General features: G+C 34.3%; 1 protein-coding gene across 4 annotated transcripts in view; it reads left to right on the forward strand.

Annotated features, from left to right (window-relative positions):
- Window positions 1-426: 426 nt before the first annotated feature.
- Window positions 427-22617, forward strand: part of KLHL15 (kelch like family member 15) — a 59837-nt gene continuing 37646 nt past the window's right edge. Inside the window, exons 1-3 of one of the 4 annotated variants that reach the window (XM_023498926.2) lie at window positions 427-984; window positions 1070-1197; window positions 2035-2318. The gene's annotated coding sequence lies outside the window, so the exon portion shown is untranslated. The other 3 variants (XM_031959479.1, XM_003763500.4, XM_023498927.2) reach the window with 3 other exon arrangements.

The following is a 22617-nucleotide window of genomic DNA, read 5'->3' on the forward strand; positions in this document are numbered from 1 at the left end:
ATTGTTATATGATTTAATTTTACTTGGATGTTTGTTTATACTCTAAGCTTATCTGAGAAGTGAAAAACCAAAAACCATAATAGCATTTATCCATTATATTTAATAATAACAATAGCAAATCTATTTAATTCAATGCACTTTTGTACTAGGAACACTGACCTTCAAATATTTTCTTCTTGTCCTTTTCTTCATTTTTTTCTAGAAGAAAACTAATAGATTTGTAAAATAGCCATATGTTGCAATTTTATATTTCCAGGCGAAAAAACAGCAAGAAAAATCGACATTTTTAAACAGCTTTAATTAGAATCTGGGTGTTGGTATGTAAATATTGAATGTGACTCGCCTATTCAGTATTTTCTGAAATTTTCTGCCATTTTCTTCTGGCGCAGTTAGAAATGAATAGAGCAGTGTTTTACATCGCTCCAATCATTTCTCTGAATGGCGCATATGTGCCATTTTCTATAAATTATTCGCCACTGGGAGATGTACAATGCTGAACACGTAATTGTTGTGTACTAAGCTAAGTGGAAATGTGATGCAATACTTCAGTGCAAGTTGCCTTATAAAAATGATGCCGTTTAATGCAGGTGTAACACTTCTAAAACAGTTTTGCGCCCATCCTCCCACCACCTCCCCCTTTCTGCTTTTGCCTTCCCTTCACACTCCCGTCCAGGTGCTGAAAGGGATTTTATAATAGTTCCTGTAACTTGAACTGCCGTTTGTCTCTTCGATACCCGTTGGGGTGGGCTATCCAGAGTAAAATGGTCTCTTTAGCCTCTGGCGAGTGGACCTTTGCTCATTTGCGCAGGAGCCAAGAGTCCTCGCACTCACGCAGAGCGTGGTAGCATCCCAAAGAAAACAAACGCTAGATAGTTTTAAAGCCTACGTAGAGCCTCTTAAGGACGCTATCAGACGGAGCTCAGCAAGCGGAGACCAAGAGTGATCAGGATAAAATCCGTCATCCTGGGTTTCACTGGGATCTAGGTTGGGAGTGGAGGGTGGGGGGTGGGGGACGGGCCAACCTTATTTATTTGTTAGAGGGTCATTAATTACAACTATTCTTTTTCAGAGGCCCAGAAACACAGGAGTGGAGAGGATATGGGGAAATCGCAGGCGGAGATTTGATGACGGTATACGTTGGCCGGCGCCACGCCAGTCTCTTCTGCTCAGTGTCCGGTTACTTCCGAGCCTGGTCAGGTTAGTGCTTCTGGCCCACAGGTGGTGGTGGCGGCGGAAGTGACGTACGCGCAGTGCCCGGCGTTAGAAAGAAAGATGGCGGCGCTGGCGGTGGACCAGGGGGAAGGTAAACACCGGTTAAAGCTGTTGTTGTTGCTTTGGGGAAAATAATGTATGTTCCTTCCAACCTCTTTCACAACCTCACGGGCTTTCGGGAATAGAGGAAAGAAGGAGGACGGGGATACCCCCCCTTCTTCCCTCCCGCTGTTCCCCACCCCCTTTCTCTTTCTCCCCCCCACCCGTCGCGGGTTTAATCCTAGGAGTCTGTCTCCGCCGCGAAGACGGACAGACTCCGCCGACAAGCCGGCGGACGGAGGGATTGAGCGGGTGGGCGGCCTGAGCAGCTGCAGTTCAGGAAGGCCCCGGCAATCCCCGGGCAGGGCCCCGCGGTGACGACCGGCTTCGGTTCCGGCCCACAGTCACGGGGGGAGGGGAAGAGGGGGAGGGGAGAGGAGGGAGGAGAGAGGGGGAGTAAGCGGCGGAGCGGGGAGGAGCTCGTCTTCCCGGCGTGGCTAAGCCCCTGACCCCCGAGGGAGTCGCGGGACTGGAGGGTCCTGCCGGGGCCGGGCCGGCTTCCTCCTTCTCACGCCCTCTTTTGCCCCCTCTCCGCCCTAGCCCCGGTTTTTCCTAGCCCCCTCCGCCCCCGGCTGCCCATCTCCCCACCCCCTTAAATTGAGTTACTCCTGCAGGTATTGCCCTTATTATCGTTATTCGACCCTCGGAAACGATGCTGGTGTCCCCGGGGCGAGGACGTGGGGGGGATACCCCAGGAGACTGAATGGTTTGTTTATTCCCCAGGGCAGGGACGACGGGGGCCGCAGCCACCTCAGCAACCAGTGCACAGGCTCCCCTCACGCTGGCCTCCTCGAAGTGCTCCGGCCCCGTCCTGGAGGGAGGATCCCTTCTAAAGGTGAGAGGAGGAAGAGGAGGAAGAGGAGGAGGAGGTTTCAGTCTTCATGGCTTGTACAGCCCTGGGTCTTCCCTCTTCAGCCGAATACGGGGACGCCGATTAATACCAATGGCGGAGGTGCTTTTCCTGATGCAGACGCCAGTCCACTCGTAACTGGACCGAGAACACCAAGGTGTGTATCCTGCCTCACCTACTCGGGCTTTGAGAGTTGAGTTCATAGAACGCAATAGCTCAGGAAATCTCAGTGGCACTGCCTTTTTGAAATATTTCTGCAAGAACCTTATTATTCTGATTCTTATTAGAACCAGGTTTTTTTTAACTGTATTGGATTCATAGTTCTGTTATATTGAGATCCTAAGTTTGTCATTAGCTCTCTTCATTAAAGTTGTTAAATTCTTTTGCATTTATTTGTTGTGATGACAACACTTTATTTTTAAATTTAAAAAAAAGCTTCTACTTGGCATATGAAGAGTCCTTTTTCTTAGGAGTCATGTAAAATTGCCACATACATTGAAATGAGTAGGAAGCTTTTAAAAATGTATTTAAGTTCTAAAGAATATAAGGTTTTTTTCTCTTTATTTTGATATTTTTATATATAGAAGAGCAAAGTATACGTAATAACTTTTTGCTTGACTTTTACCTTATGCTCATTGTCTACCATGTTTCCAGGCATTTTATATTCCATTTTTCCTGCACGTGTTTGTTTGTTTTTTTTTAATTAAACATTTCATCTCTCACCTCTGAGCTGTCCCCATGATTGTGAATTACATTGTTTTCCTAACCTTCAGTTTCTTAGAGTTATCAGCTTCAAGACTAGGCTCAAATGCCATCTCCTATGAGATGTTTTTACTGATTTACTCTTTCATCTTTTTCAGTTAGTGCCCTTGTAGCCTTAGCACAGTGCTTTTCCTGTAATAGTCCTCATTGAATTTTGCCAATCAGACTGAAGGAGTCATTTAGCTATGGTACTTTTAGAATTTTCATTTCATTTAAGGGGGAAAAAAAATTCAATTTTCTCTCCCTACCTATTTGTCCCTCCCCATTGGGGAAAAATAAAAACCACCAAAATAAAATGAAACCTTTTATAACATATACATAGTTATGTGTAAAAAAAAAAAAAAAAACCCACTATCAAAACTACCTTGCATTGATTCTGTCTAAAAATTGAGTCCCATTTAGCACTTAGTTTATCATCTAAATAGCATGCTTCTTCGTTTGTCCTCTGAAATTTTGGTTGGGCCCCTATTTTATTGATCAGAATTCTTGTCTTTCCAAGTGGTTTGTCTTTATTGTATTGTTATTGTATAATTTTTTTCTCTAGTTTTGCTCACTACACTTTGCATCCATTCATATAAATCTTCCCAGATTTCTTTGAGACTGTTTTTTTCATCATTTCTTATGGCATAATAATATTCATTACATTTATATTCCACAATTTGTTCAGCTACTGTCAACACTAACTTAACCAATCAGCACCTCCTTGGTTTGTAGTTCTTTGCCACTACAAAAAAAGCTACTGTAATAGACATATTTTGCTCACTTCTTTCATTGATTTCTTTGGGGTAGAGGTTTGATAATTGTATTACTGATACAAAGAGTAAGTACAACTTAGTAATTTTTTGTGCATTGTTCCTTATTGCTTTTCTTAATGGCTAGATCAATTCCAGGATCCACCCATTAATTTGTCTATTTTCCCTGCAACTCTTATTTTGCTTTTTCATCACCTTTGCCGATTTGATGGGTATATAATAGAAACTCAGAGTTGCTCTGATTTGCATGTATCTAATCATTAGCAATTTGGATTTCTTTCTTTGAAGTACCTGTTTGTATGCTTTGACCATGTTGAAAAATGGCTCTTTGTACTTACAAATTTAAATCAGTTCCTTATGTATCTTGATAACCAGAATGAGGCCTCTTTCAAAAAAATTCTCCTAGTTAACTTTTTCTTCTAATCTTTGCATTGGTATGATCAAATTTGTCTAAATTGGAATTTATAATGCAAATTACTATAACATTAAGCTATTTTGATGATGTGAACTATAATCTTTATAATACTTTACCTTCAAAATGCTTAAACATTTTTAGCTTTTTTAGTAAAATAATGTCCATATTATATCTGGATTAAGCAGTCTGAGTCATTTTTCAGTTGTCTGACTCGTGACCCCATTTGGGGTTTTCTTGATACAGAGTGATTTGCCATTTCTTTCTCCAGCTCATTTTTACAAATGAGGAAACAGACAAGAAGGGTTAAATGACTTGTTCAGGGACAACTAACTAATAAAGTGTCTCAGGCCAAATGTGAACTTAGGTCTTCTGACTCTAGGCCCAGCATCCTATCCACAACACCTTAAAATACAGCTAGCTGCCCTTAAATAGACTAATGGTCTGAATAAAGGGCATAATTACACAATCTGAGGATGTGTCTATACATTATTATGTATACACCATCTATACATTATTATAATTATAGAGATACAAGCTAATAGTAGCTCACATTTTTTCATAAGGCCTTACAATTTACAGAGTATGCCCCTCTTTTATAAAGAAGATGTTAATATGATATGAAGGGTGAGCACATTTTTTTTTTAAAGATAAAAGACAAATTTTTGTTTAAATATTTTGCTAAATTCATAACCTTACTATTGTCTTAATCCCATTTGGTCTCATCAGGTGTGTTGTTTTTAAAAGGCAGTAAAAATATTCATAAGTTTGTAGTATTAGAATAATGAAATACAGGACCTATTACTTGAATGTAGTAGCCTTAAAGATATGTTTGTTTAAAACCATTCCCTCAAAAGTAAAATTCCTAGAAAAATGTTCAGAGATAATTTTAGTGTGAGAAGCCTTCTATGCCTTTCTTTTTGTTCTCTTAAGCCAAAATCTGGGAACTATTATCAGAACTATTCTAATGGATTACCTTTTTTTTTTCTTTGTATTCTAATGGATTATCATAGGATTTCATAAGGAAAAATGAAAGACAGTGTTTCTAACAGAAAGAACTTTAGATTTGGTCAGGTGACTTAGATTCATGTTAAATAGAAATTATGTTACTGCTTTTTTTTTTTGAGCCTCAGTTTACTTATCTTTTGATAATCAAATGTAAACATTTTGTGTTCATAAATGATATCTAAATGTGAGTAATACAATCAGTTAACAGAAATGGTCTTTTGACCCTTCTTAAAATGTTATTTGCTACATAATACAATGCTTGAAAATCTTGCATTTCCTAAATGAAGACAAACGTCAAATGGAAAACAGGGTTCTATGAACACCAGAATTAAGAATAATTAAAGAACTTGTGATATTTTAGTCATTAATGGGGTATATGTGCGTTGGCACATGTGTGTGCGTCTGCACGAGAGAGAGAGAGAGAGAGAATAAATATGGGGGGGTACTCGCTGTTGTTTCAAAATCTTAAGAGAATTGATAATTATGGCTCAGGAATGAAATTGTTTTGCTTTTTTGTTTTCATTAGGAAAATTAGCTTTAGCTTAAAGAAACAAGAAAAGTTGAAAGCAATGTTTTCAGAATTGAAAACTTATTAGTTCTTTAATTTCATCTAGCTTAGCCACTACTATTGAAACAAAGAGAACAATAAGAAATCTATACCTCTCACTTGATTCTTAACTTTAGCTGATTAGCTCAAACCATGGCCTATTAAGTCTGTTTATATGTAATAAATTTTATTTTCTTAAAAAACAAAATTTTAACATTAATTAAAGAATTTTGGGAGGTACCAAATTCTTTCCCTCCCCTCAGCCCTTCCTTCATCCATTGAGAAGGCAAACAATATGATTAATAGATTTTCAAATTAGACCTATGTTAGATTTTAGTTCAGATATTTTAATCCTATCTTCTTTTTTGATACATTTTTTGAAAAATATCTTAGCTATATAATGTTAGCATTTTTAATAGTTTGTAATTTATAAGATCTTGGTGTCTGTTTCCTAGTAGTTCTTGATAATATTCTCACTGGATCTGTTCTCTGTAGATTACATAAAGGATAGTTTTTTTTTTTTTTTTTTTTTAATGGCATAGCTGTTGGAGCTCTTCTAAAGCTAACAGTGTTAAATCCCATGTTAAATAAGAAGCTTTTGGCACAAAATTGAATTGTGAAAACATTTGCCAAAAAAAAAATTATAACCTTCAAAATTATTCACATATCTAAATAAGAATTTTAATAAATATTATTCAGGAAACCATAAATCAGTGCAATTTAGTTTTTAATTTAGAAAGTTGAAAAATGCATATATGCATACATTTATATATACAAAGACACATATACATACACACATGTACTTGAAAAAAAAAATCATCCTAATTTTATTTCCATGACTTTGCATCAGTTTTTCCTTCTGTGTAGTTTTTCTTTCTTTCTTTCTTTCTTTCTTTCTTTTTTTTAAGATTTTTGTGGGGGTGGTTATTTTTGTAGCTGTAATCATTATGCATATTTAGGAGAAAAATCCCAAAACATTAAATCCTTCTCAAATTTTATAATTGTTTTCCAAGTCCAATTTGGCTTCTCAATTTGTTTTAATGGAAAAAAAGTTATTTGAATGCTTAGCATCACAAATTAAACTATAGATTGTAATATGTTGTAGTGAAAGAATTTTGACTTTGAAGTCAGAAGACTTGGGTTTGAATCAAGTTTCTGGCTTTATCTGTGATGGGAAACAATCTCTAAACTTTTTTCCTTATCTGTACAGTAGGAATAGGAATGCTTATATTACCTAGCTCTTAATATTTCTATGAAAAACATTCTTTATAAACTATAACATAAGATATAATTATCAGGTATAATCATTAATGTGGGCATTGTCCCCAACTATGCAAATTCTAACTAATCCATATCTGCTTATCCTGTAGGAAGCAGTATGTTACAGTGGAAAGAATACAGGCTCTGGAGTAGAAAAGGTGGGATCAAATCTTACCTCATAAGTTTAAGGCCAAAAAAAGCCGACCTTAAGCAGGTCACATTCTTGCTGAGGCTCAGCTTCCTCATCTTTAGAAAGGCAGGGAAATTGAACTAGGTGATTTCTGAAGATAGTTAATTTTTTTATCTGGGAAAATGAGAATCCAGCACTTGTACTTGAATTGTCTAGGGTTTTATATGCATTTAAAAGTGAATATAGAAAGGATATATCTCTATAACCCCTGTTACTTAAAAATTTTTTTATATTGTCATAATTATCGAGCTAGGGGCTTGGGAATCAGAATATTCGCTTCATAACATAAATCATAACATTTGAATCTTTAGCCTCTAATTGTCTTCATCCTTTTTTCCCTCATCAGACTTCTTACCTTATTGGTCCCTTGTGAGTTCTTGCTGTTAGGAATTTCTGAGATATAAATAGCAATAATACCTTCCAAGGGTGTAAAGAACAAGATTTTATTGTTTTGTCATTCATCCATTGCTAAGAATGTTTATTCTCTTTACTTTTTATTAGATAATTATTCATGTTTAATGAAAGTAGAAGACTTTTTTAGTCAATAGCATGCTTGCTTATTAAAGCAGGAGATAATAGTTTCCTCTCAGCTTAAGGTTAAAGGAATTCACCCTACATTTTGTAATTTAGGTCTCTACCTTTTTCTCTCTCTTTTTTTTACTCTTGAGGAGCCATACAATTGGGAATTTCAAAGAGAAAGTGTGGTATTTTTCCACGGAAAATTATATGTGTAGATTATATCCATAATTTCTAACAGTTAAAATTTTCAAAAGTGAACAAAATTCAGTTACTGAAGCCACTTTCTAATTAACATTCTTGAGAGTCTGTTTAAAGTTTTTCCTTTTTTATCTCGTTAATTTTTTTTCAAAATAACTTGTTTGTAATTCCATTACAACTATGTAGAAATTTCATTTGTTAGAAGTTTAGCAATAACAATTTGATATTCTATCTCTCCTTCCCTGTGTGATTATACATACAGTATGTATTCCTTTTATTATTTCTTCATCTTAAATTTTTCTAATTTATGGAATCATAGATAGGATTTCAGAATGGGAAGGGACTGTAGAGATTGCCTAATATCTTTTATTACAGATGAGGAAATTGTGGTCTATAAAGTTACATGAGTTTCCCAAGATTGTACTAACTTTGCTAGTTAGTAGCAAAATCAGGACGAGGGCTTCCGATTCCTCTACCATATTTTTTTCCCCTACTTTATCATAGATTTTGTTGAGCACAGGGCTTGGTTTAATTGTTTTTCATTGGTTCATTGTTACAACGTGAAATCTTCATTTTTAAAAAATAACTTTCAAAGTAATATTCTCCAATTTAAATAATCTAGTTTTGTTTTAAGGCAGTAAACATTTTCTTCTAGAATCAGTATTAGTGGTGAGTGTCTCAAGTTAATCCAGTAAAGCTCAATTTAACCCATAATGTGCCTTAAATATATTTGTAGTGAAAAATGTTAAACGTTAACTTCTTCAATGGTATACTGGGAAGAACATTGGCCCTGGAGTCAGAGGGCCTGAATTTAATTCTGTCCTCTGACAGTTTTCCTAATCTGTAAAATGAAGGAATTGGATTGTATATCCTCTGAGGTCCCTTTCAACTCTAGATTTATCAGGCAGTTGATAAGCATTCATTAAGTGCTTACTATCTAGCAGACACTGTATTAAGCACTGGGGATACACTTTTTGATAAGTTTTTTTTGGGGGGAGGGCACTGTTTTCTGTTTCTTATAATCACCATATCCTTATCCTTTCCCCTCCTTCTAAAGAGTCATCCCATATGACAAATAATAATTGGGGGGGTTCCTAGCTGTGTGACCCTGGGCAAGTCACTTAATCCCAATTGTTTCAGGAAAAAAAAATGCATAAATAATATGGGGGTTTTTAAGAAGAGAAGAAAAGTCAGCACAATTAATTGAACATTGTGTGAAGCTTTTTCAATGTGTAGAACTTCTGGACCATAGGGAGTAGGTTGGAGGTATCTTCCTCATATCTCTTCATTTTGAGTCCTGCCATATATTTATAATTTTGTTACATTTACCGTTTTTTTTTTTTTTTTTGCTATGTTATTGTTCTTTCCACTTATACATTGTGGTTATTGTGTATAATGTTTTCTTGACTTTTTTACTTCCGTGCATATAGATTTTTCTGTGTTTATCACATATACCATTTCTTACATCAAGTAATATTCTGTTACATTCACATATCACTATTTAGCCATTCTCCAGGTGATGGGCATCTGCTTTATTTCTAAGTCTTATGGAATCACAAAAATCTTGTCACAAAAAGTGTTGCTATAATTATTTTGGAAGTTTGAGACTTATCTTATCAGTGGCTTCTTTGAGGTATAAGCCCTATAATGGGATCGCTGGGTCAGAAGGTATAGACATTTTAGTCACTTTCTTTGCATAATTGCAAATTGATTTCCAAAATGATCATACCATTTCAAAATTCTAACAAAAATATATTAATGTACTTTTTACAGTCCTTTCAACATTGAGTGTTACCAGTTTTTTTTGGTCATTTTTTTTCTAGTTTACAGGGTATAGTAAAACATCAGGGTTGTTTTGATTTCCATTTCTGTTATTGGTTATTTGGAGCTGAGGATGTAATTACAAAGAATGAAAGCCTCTGTCTGGTTAAGGAACTTTGATTGTATGAGATTACAGTTATGTGTTGATGTTGTTATACATATATGGCTACATATATTTCTTTGGGCTTAGGATCTTCTGGGAATAGGTAATCAGCATTCCCAAACAGATGACTTTGATACTCATACTAGGTTATAAATTCCTTGGCATTAACATTTGGCTCACACTCTTTGTATCTGTATCTCTGAATTTGGGAATTGTCCTTCATTTCATAATTAATTTTTTTTAAATCATGGAGTAAAATAAATACTTCTCTAATATAGTCCAATAAAAAAAAAGATGATTGTCCATGAATTGAAATCTACTAAGTGAAAATTTGCTATTCCTTTCAAAATTTACTTTTCCTTTCAATTATACAACAAAATTATCAAAAAAAAAAGTTTTCTTCCTTTCCTCCCTTAGCCTAGCAATGACTACCATTAGATACAAAGCTATATATATAAACTTATTATGTACATACTTCTACTTATCATTTCTTTTTCTGGATGCAGGTAGTATCTTCATATGTTCTTTATAGTTTATTTGGGTATTTATAATTGACAAAATAATTTTTGTTCAGTCATTTTAAAAACAGTACTAATGTTACTATGTACAATCTTCTTTTGGTTCTCCTCACTTTGTTCTTCGTTATTTCGGGCAAGACTTCATGTTTTTCTAAAATCATTTGAGTTCATCATTTCTTATAGCACAATAGTATTCTATCACAATCAAATACTACAACTTGTTCAGCCATTTCCCATTTGATGGATATCTGCACGTTTCAAGTCTTTACTACTACAAAGAGAGCTGCCATAAACATTTTAGAACATATAGATTCTTTTCCTTTTTCCCTAATTACTTTTGGGAAAAAACTTAAGTTTTCCTGGATTAAAGAATATAGGTAGTTAAATAATTCCATATTGCTTTCCAAAATGGTTTGATCAGTTTACACTTCTATGAACAATGAATTAGTGTCCCATTTTTTCCATATCTTCTCCAATATTTGTCACTTTTCCCTTCTATCACTTTAGCCAATCTGGTAGGTATAGAATATCTCAAGGGTGTTTTAATCTGTATCTCTCCAATCATTAATGATTTAGAACATTTTTTTAAAATGACTATAAATTGTTTTGATTTCTTCATTGGAAAATTGCTTGTTCATATTCTTTTGACAATTTATCTATTGGGGACTACCTCTTAATTCTTACAGATTTGACAAAATTCTTTACACATTTTAAATAATGAGGCTTTTATCTGAGAAACTGTTTATAAACTTTACTCTCTCCGATTTTCTATTTTCCTTTCCACAAACTCTTTAAAAACATTTAATCGAGGGACAGCTAAATGGCACAGTAGATGGAGCACCTGCCTCCAAGTCAGTGGAATGAGTTCAAATTGGGTCTCAGATACTTGGCACTTAACTAGCTATATGACCCTGGGTTAAGTTTTTTAACTCCCAATTGCCTCACCATATACACACCAAAAAAACCACTCAGCACAAGGAAGTATGCTGGAAATGGGTATGCTATGTAAAAATAAAATAAGGCTCAAATTTTGTCTACAAAGTAATGCAAAGCAGATTACGTTAGATGGAAAGGAAAGAAACTATTCTGAGAAATTAAGAGGGTTGGATGGGATTTTCACTGGAGAATAGGGAGAGCTTCACGAAAGTGGTACCTGTCTTAGACCTTGAACTAGGGAATTTAGAAATGGAGAAATATGCTATTCTAGGTAAAAATCTGGAGTGACTCCACTCTAGGCATGGGTGGGGCAGCAAAGATGGGAGGATTTAAGATGAAAATGATGTGAGAGTGAGGACAGCAAGGAACTCAGATTATGTTTAATAGCATAGGAAAGTGAGTACTATAATAACATAGAATATTGGAGCCAAATTATAGAATGCTTTGAATGCCAGGAAGGGATTCATGTTTTATTTGGTAGACAGTGAGGAAGTTCTTAACATTTTTTAGTAATGGAATGAGGTGATAGAGTATTACATTGTAAAGTCTAAATGTGATAGTATTGTGACAAGATTGTTTAGATGAGGCAGAGACAGTAAGAAAGATCATTTAGGTTGTTACATTATAGAATCACTGAATTTGAAAGTTCGAAGGAATCTACATCTAGTTCACAAGTAACTGTAAAATATTTAACAAGTGAAGTAGTTGTCCAGCCTCTCCTTGGAGACCCTACCACATCTCCAGGCAAGCCATTAGATGATATTGTAACTTTTCTTGTTAAGAAATTTTTCCTGATAACAAACCTAATTTGCCTCATTGCGATTTTTAAAATTAAGATGGGGAGAAAATCTTGTTATGAAATAGCTCTGGTAAGTGATACATAAGTAAGATACATAGGGGTGTGTGTGTGTGTGTGTTTACACAGACAGATATACATATTTGTGAGGCAAAAAACCCATTCCCCAGTAGATAAGCAGTCAAAAAAAGAAGCAAACAATTTTTTAAATTGCACAAACAATTCTTAAAAGATGAATTGTAGAGTTTTAATATTCAAGTTATTAATAGAAGAAAATGTGTAAGGTGACAAGATGGGAATAGTCAGTGTTGGAGGGATTGTGGAAAAACAACTATATTGATATAACATTGATGAAGCTGTCAGTGGCTCTAAAATTCTGTCTAAGTAATTTAGAATTCTGCTAAGAGAATCACTAAAATATGCATACCTTTTCATATAGAGATTTCATTGTTAGAATATGCCCCAGTGAAATTCCTGAGGGGAAGAAAAGATCCCTAACATATTCCAAAATATCTATACCAAAGATCTAGAAACAAAGTAGATGCCCCTTGACAAGCAGATGTGATAGATTGTAGGGTTTAGGATTAGTAAGACTTATATCAGAATCCTACATTACATCTGGGTACCTTTTTGTGCCTTATTTTCCTCATTTGTAAAATGAAGGATTTGTATTTAATGGCTGTAAGAAATCCCTTCTATTTTCATATCTTTCAATCCTTTGATTGGAAAATGACTTATGTTATTAAATATGAATGTAATATAATGTACATTTTTATTATCTCCATCATATATAAGAGGGCTGAGATTGCTTCATTTTTTATTTTGTATCTTAGCACAGTATGTGGAACATAACAAAAGCTTAATAAAATGTTATGGAATGATATGAAGAACAATGATCATGAAGAATACAGAGAAGCACAAGAATTGCTTACATGAACTGTTGGAAAGTGAAGTGAGTGGACTCAGGAAAATTACATATTCAATGACTAAAAAGTCAGTAGAAAGACAACAAAATATTTAAACTGAATGGTGTAAATGAATAGAAGAAAAAAATGAATTTTTAAAATAAGTGCTTAGCACTAATAAAAATAGAAAAAGAAGATAGCCCCTGATTTCAAGGACATTATATATAAGTTAATTCAGCTGCAGGGTGAGTGGAAACATCTACAAGTTCTTCAGAGGGCAGAGGGCAAGATCCAACAGTCCTCGGCTTGCTTTGGATTTTATAATAATATTCAGTATTCTGATACTTTCATGTAACAAAAGTTGTTTAGCTATTCCCTAATCAATGGACATTTATATCTTTGCTACTAGCAAACTTTTACATGTAAATAAGGGATTGCATCTTTAGTGAAATGAATAATGAAACCATGTTCCACAAGTGAAATTGATAATTATGAGGCTTAATCCCCAGAAAAGATATATGAGAATGCACTCCTTTAGAGAAAAGACACTACTGTTGTGGAACACTTTATGGAATTATGGACTTGCTTGATGGATTATTTTTGCCCGTTTACTTTTTTTTCCTCTTAGGTTTTTTTTGTTTTGTTTTGTTTTTTGTAATGAGAGGAGTTGCTTTTTGGTTAGGGAATGGAATAAAGATACACCAGGGAAATGTAGATTATATATAAACAAAAAATCTCAATAAAAATTTTAAGTAGCATTAGAGGAAGTAGCTGTGGAAAAGAGGAAATGGAATCAAGAGATATTGTCAGTATAGAATTCACACGATTTGGCAACTGGATATGGAGACTAATAGAGGAATCAATGGTGACTGGGAAAGTGACAGTTCCATCAACAGGAACGTATTCTGCTATTTCAGTAGAGCACAAAAAGTGGAACATAGGATTGTCCTTGAGTTCTTAGAAGACCAAAGCTTGTGCTTCTTTGGAATAGCAAAGCCCTTTCTATCAGGAACAGCTTCAGATATAATGCCAAGTATAGTAGATTGTCTCTTGTCTCCCAAGGGCCAAATTCTCTAGTCTCATTATTACAAAATTAGTCATTAAGTGACTTTTTTTTTTTTTTTTTTGGCCTCAGTATTTCAAAGGACCTGAGTCCAAATATGGGTTCTTAAGTTTATTTCTCTAGGCTTCATTTTTCTCATCTGTAACAGGAGATTGAACTAGATGAACTATAAGAGGCTTTTCAATCCTGAATCTTTTATTCTTCAAGCACCAACAAGGCATGAAAGTCTTATGATCTCTGTCATTAGAGGGAGGATTCACATCAATGAAATATTGCATATAATATAGAGTATCAAGATTTGGAAAAGATAAATACATTTTTAGATATATTTGGTTTGAGGTATTGACAGGACTCCCTTGTGGCAATAGATAGCAAATGATTGAGAATATTGGATAAGAGTTGTAGGGAGAAGTCAAGAGAACAAAGATTTCTGAGTCTTGCATAGAGATAATTGGGGAGAGTAGAAATGATTGGTAAAAAAGAGACAGTTGAATGGGAAGAGATTAAAGGACAAAGCCTTAGAACACTAAGATTTTTATGTCCAAAGGACTATCAAAATGTGTATACCCTTTGATCTAGCAGTGTTTCTACTGGGCTTATATCTCAAAGGGATTTGGAGGGAAAGGAACATGTGCAAAAACAAGAATCAGGAGATTGTACACAGCAACAAGATTATATGATGATCAATTGTGGTGGATGTGGCTCTTTTCAACACTGAGATGATTCAGACTAGTTCCAATGATCTTGTGGTGAAAAGAGTCATCTACACCCAGAGAGAGAACTGTGGGATTTGAATGGATCAAAACACAGCATTTTCACTTTTCTTGTTGTTTGCTTGCATTTTATTTTCTTTCTCATTTTTTCCCTTTTTGATTTGGTTTTTCTTGTGCAGCAAGATAATTGTATAAATTGGATTTAACATATATTTATTTTTACCATATAATGGATTACTTGCCATCTAGGGGAAGTATGTAGGAATGGGGGGGGGGGGGAATTGGAACACAAGGTTTTGCAAGGATTGATGTTGAAAAGTTATCTATACCTGTTTTGAAAATAAAAAAGGAACACTAATGTTTTGTGGAAGACTCCTTAAAAGACTACCATATCCTAATAACTAAGGAGGAAAAACTGAAGGAGCATTAGTCATAACCATGGAGCATTGTCATGAACCATGGAGAAATCAAGAGATGATGATTAGCATTTAAAAAGGCAAATGACAAGATTGTTACTGGTGGAGAAAGGAGCTTCACTTGAATGTGAAGATGGAAATAACTTATAAGGGGTAAAGAGTGAGTGTGATGATAAAGTGGAAGAAGTAAATGTAAATTATTTTCCTAGACATTTATTTGTTAGAATCCTATTGTTAACTTAATGGAATTGATACAATGCTTATTGGTTCACACATTAGAGCAAATTCTTACAAGATGTTAAGTCACTAGTATTGGTAGAAACAATGCTTGAGTTTACACCTTTGAGAATTCACACATTGGCTCACATATTGGAGTTCACAAATACAGGAGATACACAAAACTTTGTACCTTTGTGAATTCACGCCTCCCATAATTCCACTCTCAGAGGAAGAGTCAACCTTTGGGTTCACACCTTGAAGAGATCATATATAAGAAGCTGTTAGAGCTTCAGTCAGTCAGTTGAAAAGATTGAGAGGAGAGTGACAGTTGGAGATTGAGAAGCCATGAGTTGGAGTTGAGCTAGAGGCAGAAGCTGGAAGAGCTAAAAGACAAGCTGCAAGAGCTCTTGGAACCAAGGAGGGATAGAATCCTCTAAGAAAGCTAACCGGGCCCAAGGAAAGAGATAAGACTTGGAAGGAGAAAATAAACGTTTGGATTTTATCAGCTGGCTGCATTTGAGGTGATTATTACTTTAAACCAATACTAAGGCTGCCTCCAGAAAACCTCCCCAAGAAACCTGCTCCCAGAGAGAACGATCATATTAATACAAAAGAAGAGAAACACGACATAAAGGAAAGAGAACAGTAGTTTGAAGGGGTTTTCATAAAAAAGATTTATTTTTAGGATGAGAGGAGAGATCCAAGCATGAATTGAGGTGGAAAGGACCCACTAGAGGGAGAAATTGAAAATGTAGCAGAGGGAAAGAGGAATAATTGATTGAAGGTTCCAGGGGAGATGGAAACGAATAGGATCAAAGATTGACAAAGTTAAGTTTGGAAATATGAAGGGTCACTTCAAAACTAAGGAAATAGGGGCATTTAGGTACTGCAGTGGATATAGCACTAGCCCTGAAGTTAGAAGGACCTGAGTTCAAATTTGGTTTCAGACACTTGACAATTCCTAGCTGTGGGATCACACATAACCCCAATTGCCTCAATAGAAACCAAAAAGAAAAAAAAAAGAAAGAAAGAAAAAGGAGTAGAGACTTAGGTTATTTAAGAAGGTAATCAAGTGTTGTGATAACCATTTTGTATTCTTACAATGTCATGAAAATCTTCATGTTTTTGACTAATATTTGTATATGAGTATTTACAAAGAATTTGTGATTTTGTTGATGTTTCATCAAACACAGTAGACTACAAGTTCTTTACATTTTATAGACTATTTTTTAGTTTGTATAATTTAAAAAATTTATCACTTAGTTGTAATTAGTAGACTTCTCCAGGTCCAAATTTGGAAACTTTACCTTCAGGCCTGAATGTGAACTGTATCACCCTGTTAACAGAGAGATTTGCCCCACTACTGTAGCTATATTTTTTAAAATAAAAATTTCTATTGATTTTGATTTTTTTGTGTCACCATAATTTCTCCTAATATCGTCTGTCCTCTGAGAGGGGCATCTCATATAATAAATAACATTTTTAAAGGGAAAAAAAAAAAGAAGAGAAAAAAATTTGGCAAAACTAATAAAAAAAAGTTTGAAATACCAATGGATCTTTGACCTTAGCAAAGGAGTGAGATGTTGTCTTAATATCATATATTTGTTGCCATGCTTGTTCTTTATAATATTGCAAAATTTACTTTTAAATTTTTTATGATCTTTCTATTTACATTATTGTATTCATTATATATATATATATATATATATCATGTTTTTTACTGTTTACTTAACTGTTTATCAGATCATGTAAATCTTTACGTACTTATCAGTGTTTATCATTTGTCTTTTCTTACAGTAGAATCATCTTCACAACCTTTTTTTCAACGTTGTTTTCCAGTTAATGGGTATCTACTTTATTTCTAGTTCTTTGCTACCACAAAAAGTATGATGAATATTTTAATGTCTATAGGGACTTTCTTTTTATCAATTACTTTATTTTAGTATATTCCTAGTAGTGGAATCTTTGGTTTAAAGATTATGGACCCTTTTTTATTTTATTTTTTATTATAGCTTTTTATTTACAAGATATATGCATGGGTAATTTTTCAGCATTGACAGTTGCAAAACCTTTTTTGTTCCAATTTTTTCCCTCCTTCCTCCCACCCTCTCCCCCAGGTGGCAGGTAGACTAATACGTGTTAAATATGTTAAAGTATATGTTAAATACAATATATGTATACATGCCCATATAGTTATTTTGCTGCACAAAAAGAATCGGACTTTGAAATAGTGTATAATTAACCTGTGAAGGAAATCAAAAATATAGGCAGACAAATTGGGATTGGGAATTCTATGTAGTGGTTCACACTCATTTCCCAGAGTTATTTTGCTGAGTGTAGCTGGATCTATTCATTACTGCACTATTGGAACTGATTTGGTTCATCTCATTGTTGAAGAGAGCTATGTCCATCAGAATTGATCATCATATAGTGTTCTTTTGAACTATATAATGTTTTCCTGGTCGTCCTGCTCATTTCACTCAGCATCAGTTCATGTAAATCTCTCCAGGCCTTTCTGAAATCACCCTGCTGGTCATTTCTTGCAGAACAGTAATATTCCATAATATTCATATACCATAATTTATTCAGCGATTCTCCAATTGATGGGCAGGCATCCACTCAGTTTTCAGTTTCTGGCCACTACAAAGAGGGCTGTCAAAAACATTTTTGCACATACAGGTCCCTTTCCTTTTTTAAGATCTCTTCGGGATATAAGCCCAGTAGTAACACTGTTGGATCAAAGGGTATGCACAGTTTGATAACTTTTTGAGTACAGTTCCAAAAACTTTTTGAGCATAGTTCTAAAAACTTTTTGAGCATAGTTCCAAATCGCTCTCCAGAATGGCTGAATGTGTTCACAATTCCACCAACAATGTATCAGTGGACTCTTGGTCGCTGTCTATAAGTTTTCAAATTGCTTTCTAAAAGAGTTAGACTGTTTACAGTGAGTTCTTCGCTAATAGTGCCCTTCTTCCCTTAACCCCTCTAACAATGACTTTTTATATTTTGTCATTTTTGCTAATTTATAGCCAATTTATTTTGCACATATAATTTATATGGTGTGAGGTGAAACCAGGATTGCTTTGATTTGTAATATTCTCATTAGTGATTTGGAGCATTCTTTCTAATAGTTTATTCTAATAGTAATAGTTACTAATAGTTTGCAATTCTTTTGAGAACTATTTCTTCATATCCTTTGACTACTTAGTATAACTTTTAAGAATACAAGGTTACACATCATGATGTGCATCAGAATAGGTCTTTAGTGAGAAGTAATCCATAATGAAAACTATACTTGGGTCAGCAATTCTTTTATCTATCCATCTTGCTAGAGAGTTGGTTTTTTAGGAGCTCTTAGAGTCTTAAACAAGTAGAATTATTAGATTGAGAATAGCAGATATATAGATTTGTCTGTTTTGTTCAAAATGTCCAGGACATACTTTAAGAAGACTTTTGAGCTTTTCCTACCCCAACAGTGGGAGTGATGAACAAGTACCCTACTGCAATCCCATATGGCCATGGCATGCCTTTGTAAAACATGCTACTGAGTTTTTTGGCATGCTGTTTGTAGCTAGGGAAAACTAAATCTTTTGGGTTTGTGAAGTTACCTGCTCTCCAAGACTAATTTTCTCATTAGCACTTTTTAATAGACTGATTGGCTTGGGCTACAAGGTGTTTCAGCCATTCTGTGGATTTGGAAATCTGTATTGTGCAGCTAGGTAATGCAGTGGATACAGTGGCAGACCTAGAGTCAGGAAGATTCATTTTCCCGAGTTCAAATATAACCTCAGACACTAACTGTGTGACCCTGTGCAAGACACTTAACCCAGTTTGCCTCAATTCCTCTTCTGTAAAATGAACTGGAGAAGAAAATTACAAACAAGTAAACTATTCTTACTATCTTTGCCAAGAAAACCCCAAATGGGGTTACAAAGAATTGGTGATGACTGAACTGTGATGTTGTTCTTATGAACAGCAATTGTGCAGAAATGCTCATAGATATATATGAGATTGACTTTATGTTCAATGTTTCACTGTTTTAAAAACTAATGGCAGTAAACTCATATATGTCATTGCAGAGAAAATGTACTTGTACCATATTAGGTACAAGTATTATATTAGGTTATTCACTAAATAACTGGTGTAATACATGCTGTAATACAAATGAAGTATGAGTCAAAGGAGGTACTTTTTTCCCTAAGATCTGATGGCGATTCAATTTCTTGAAAGGTGATTATTGGATACGTGCTGTAATCTAGGAATTAAAATTTTTTTTTTTTAATTTAATAGCCTTTTATTTACAGGATATATACATGGGTAACTTTACAGCATTAACAATTGCCAAACCTCTTGTTCCAATTTTTCCTCTTACCCCCCCACCCCCTCCCCTAGATGGCAGGATGACCAGTAGATGTTAAATATATTAAAATATAAATTAGATACACAATAAGTATACATGACCAAAACGTTATTTTGCTGTACAAAAAGAATCAGACTCTGAAATATTGTACAATTAGCTTGTGAAGGAAATCAAAAATGCAGGGTGTGCATAAATATAGGGATTGGGAATTCAATGTAATGGTTTTTAGTCATCTCCCAGAGTTCTTTTTCTGGGCATAGCTAGTTCAGTTCATTACTGCTCCATTAGAAATGATTTGGTTGATCTCGTTGCTGAGGATGGCCTGATCCATCAGAACTGGTCATCATCTAGTATTTGTTGTTGAAGTATATAATGATCTCCTGGTCCTGCTCATTTCACTCAGCATCAGTTCATGTAAGTCTCTCCAGGCCTTTCTGAAATTATCCTGTTGGTCATTTCTTACAGAACAGTAATAGGGAATTAAAATTTTACAATATAAACAGATCAAGTAACCTTCACTGCTTGGTTCATTAGATATTTTATAATTTCTTAAAAATCAAAAATAAATTTGCAATAATATAAAAAGATATCTTAGATTATACCATGTGTCACTATATATATTTATAAATAGTGTAATTTTTTGCTGCAGTGTGTTCCTGGAATCTGGATTGCAAAATAGAAAGAATAAAAACAATTCAGCATTTTTCTTGCTGTTTTGTGGGGAATATATTCAGGGATTTTTAACCTCTTAAGTTGTACTTGTACATAGATAAGGCAGACGTTTGATTAAACTTACAATAAACTTTTTGGAAAATGTCCCCCATGGCAGAAACTCCCAAAAAGGAGTAGATATAGCTCTATTTTAGATAATGATGAATTAATAATGTTATGGAAAAAACAGAAAGTGCCATAAAAGTACATTTGTAAACTGTTATTTCTCTTTCTCTTGGCTTTTAATTTAAGTACTGTTAATTAGTGCTTTCATTTACCCATAGTAATATTTTCAGTAATCGTTCCTGTTTGTAATAATTAGTCACAGGTTAAGGGCCATATTGAGTAGAATTTGTAAGTATAATTTCTTTCTCATGAATATTCCTAAGTGTATGGACTGCTGGTGTGGAATCTTCCTGTGATGATCTACAGCTTCATATTCTCTGATAACCTAGTGTATTTGTGCATGTAATCTTTGTACTATTTCTGAAGTTGCATATTTTGCATTTTAAAGTTAACTCAACCAAGATAAAGCTGTTTAACTAGTTTGAACTTGATTATGACATTAAGCATGTTTTAACAAATATAATATCTGAAATAGACTTTAGATCTATTTTTCAAAAGTACTGACTTATTTGATTCTAATTATTTCATGACATTGAAAGTACCTTACTTTTGATTACTAAAGGATTAAAAGAGACTGTTGATTTTTTTTAAAAAAAAATTTTCTTTAGCCAAAAAATAAAAATTGGTTTTTGGGACAAAGTGAAATTTTAAAATAGCATTATTCCATAATGAATTCACAAGTTTAGAAGCTACCTTAATTAAGATTGTGAGTACAAATGTATATTGTGTGTGTATACACACACACACACACATATACATACATACATACATACACATGATATCTCAAGTCAGTGGAGTTTTAAGCTTAAGCTTAAAATTGCACTAAGAATTTTGGTATGCTCTACTTATGCATATGTATGTAAACATCTGTATTCATATTCACCCTATGCACAATGTTGTGTTTTACATACATGTGCACACATACATGAATGTTTAAACACCCCTCCCTCCCAAAACTTACATATTTATTTAATATAGCAAAATTAACAGAAGTGTAAATACTCATCTTGACAATTTGGACTTATTTGTTTTTGTTTTTCTTTTAATATTTTAGTTTTCTATAATTTTTCCCAGTATATGAGAAGATGGAAATTTATTTTGTTTCAAATTTTAAGAAGAATAAATTACAGAATAATAGCTGGAAGGAATGTCAGAGGCCATTTAGTACAATCTATAGTTGATCAAGAATCTCTTCTATAATTTTTTCAACAACTATTAATCCAATCTCTGGTTAAAAATCTAAAGTAAAGGGGAACCTAGTAAACTCTAGACTATTCCTTGTACTTTTGGACAGATCTTTTCAAAGAGGAAAATTTTCCTTCCATTGAGTATCTCTGCTACTTTGGAATCATAGATTTAGAGTGGGAAGGGACGATAAATGTTCTCTGGTCCAATAATTTCATTGTAGAAGAGCAAACTGACCCAAAGAGGTTAAATGACTTTTCTAAGGAAACAGTGTCAGAAACTCAAGCCCATAGACTGTAGAACCAATATCTTTTATACTCTACCACATTGTTTTTCTTACAACTCATTGCTTCTAACTATGGAGCTGAACAGAGTAAGTCTCAAATCTCTTTCCATTTGGATTCTTGAAGACCTTCATCACCCCACTAAGGGTTCTTTTCTCTAGGCTAAAAATTCCCATTTTACTTTACTTGGTCCTTTTAGTGTTATGAGCTCTACTTTGGCTTTGTGGTATCTAGAACTCGGCACTACAGATATGGGCAAGTTAGGACTGAATGTGGCAGAAGTATGATTGCTTTTATTCTGGATCCTTTAAAAATGTTTTTTAAAAATAAACCTGTGATTTCCTCAATATAGGGAGCTTGTTAGAAGGAACTTTTGCCAGTTAAGATCAGTTTAGAGAATTACTCAAAGTAGTTTAGAGAGTACTCAAAGGTTAAGTGACTTGTCCAAGGTCATGCAATCTAAACATGTATATACCATGCTGTCTTAAGCATGAACTTTGGCTATCATATTATAATATTTACTTATATTGAATAGCTTGCAGTCCACTAAATACTTGACTTTTTTTTTTTTTGACAAGAATTGTTATTTGACATTTTGAATCCATAAAACTTAATCTCTATTAATTCATTTTACTTGATTCACTCTGATACT

The sequence above is a fragment of the Sarcophilus harrisii genome, chromosome 3 (genome assembly GCF_902635505.1).
Source record: "Sarcophilus harrisii chromosome 3, mSarHar1.11, whole genome shotgun sequence".
Classification (NCBI taxonomy): domain Eukaryota; kingdom Metazoa; phylum Chordata; class Mammalia; order Dasyuromorphia; family Dasyuridae; genus Sarcophilus; species Sarcophilus harrisii.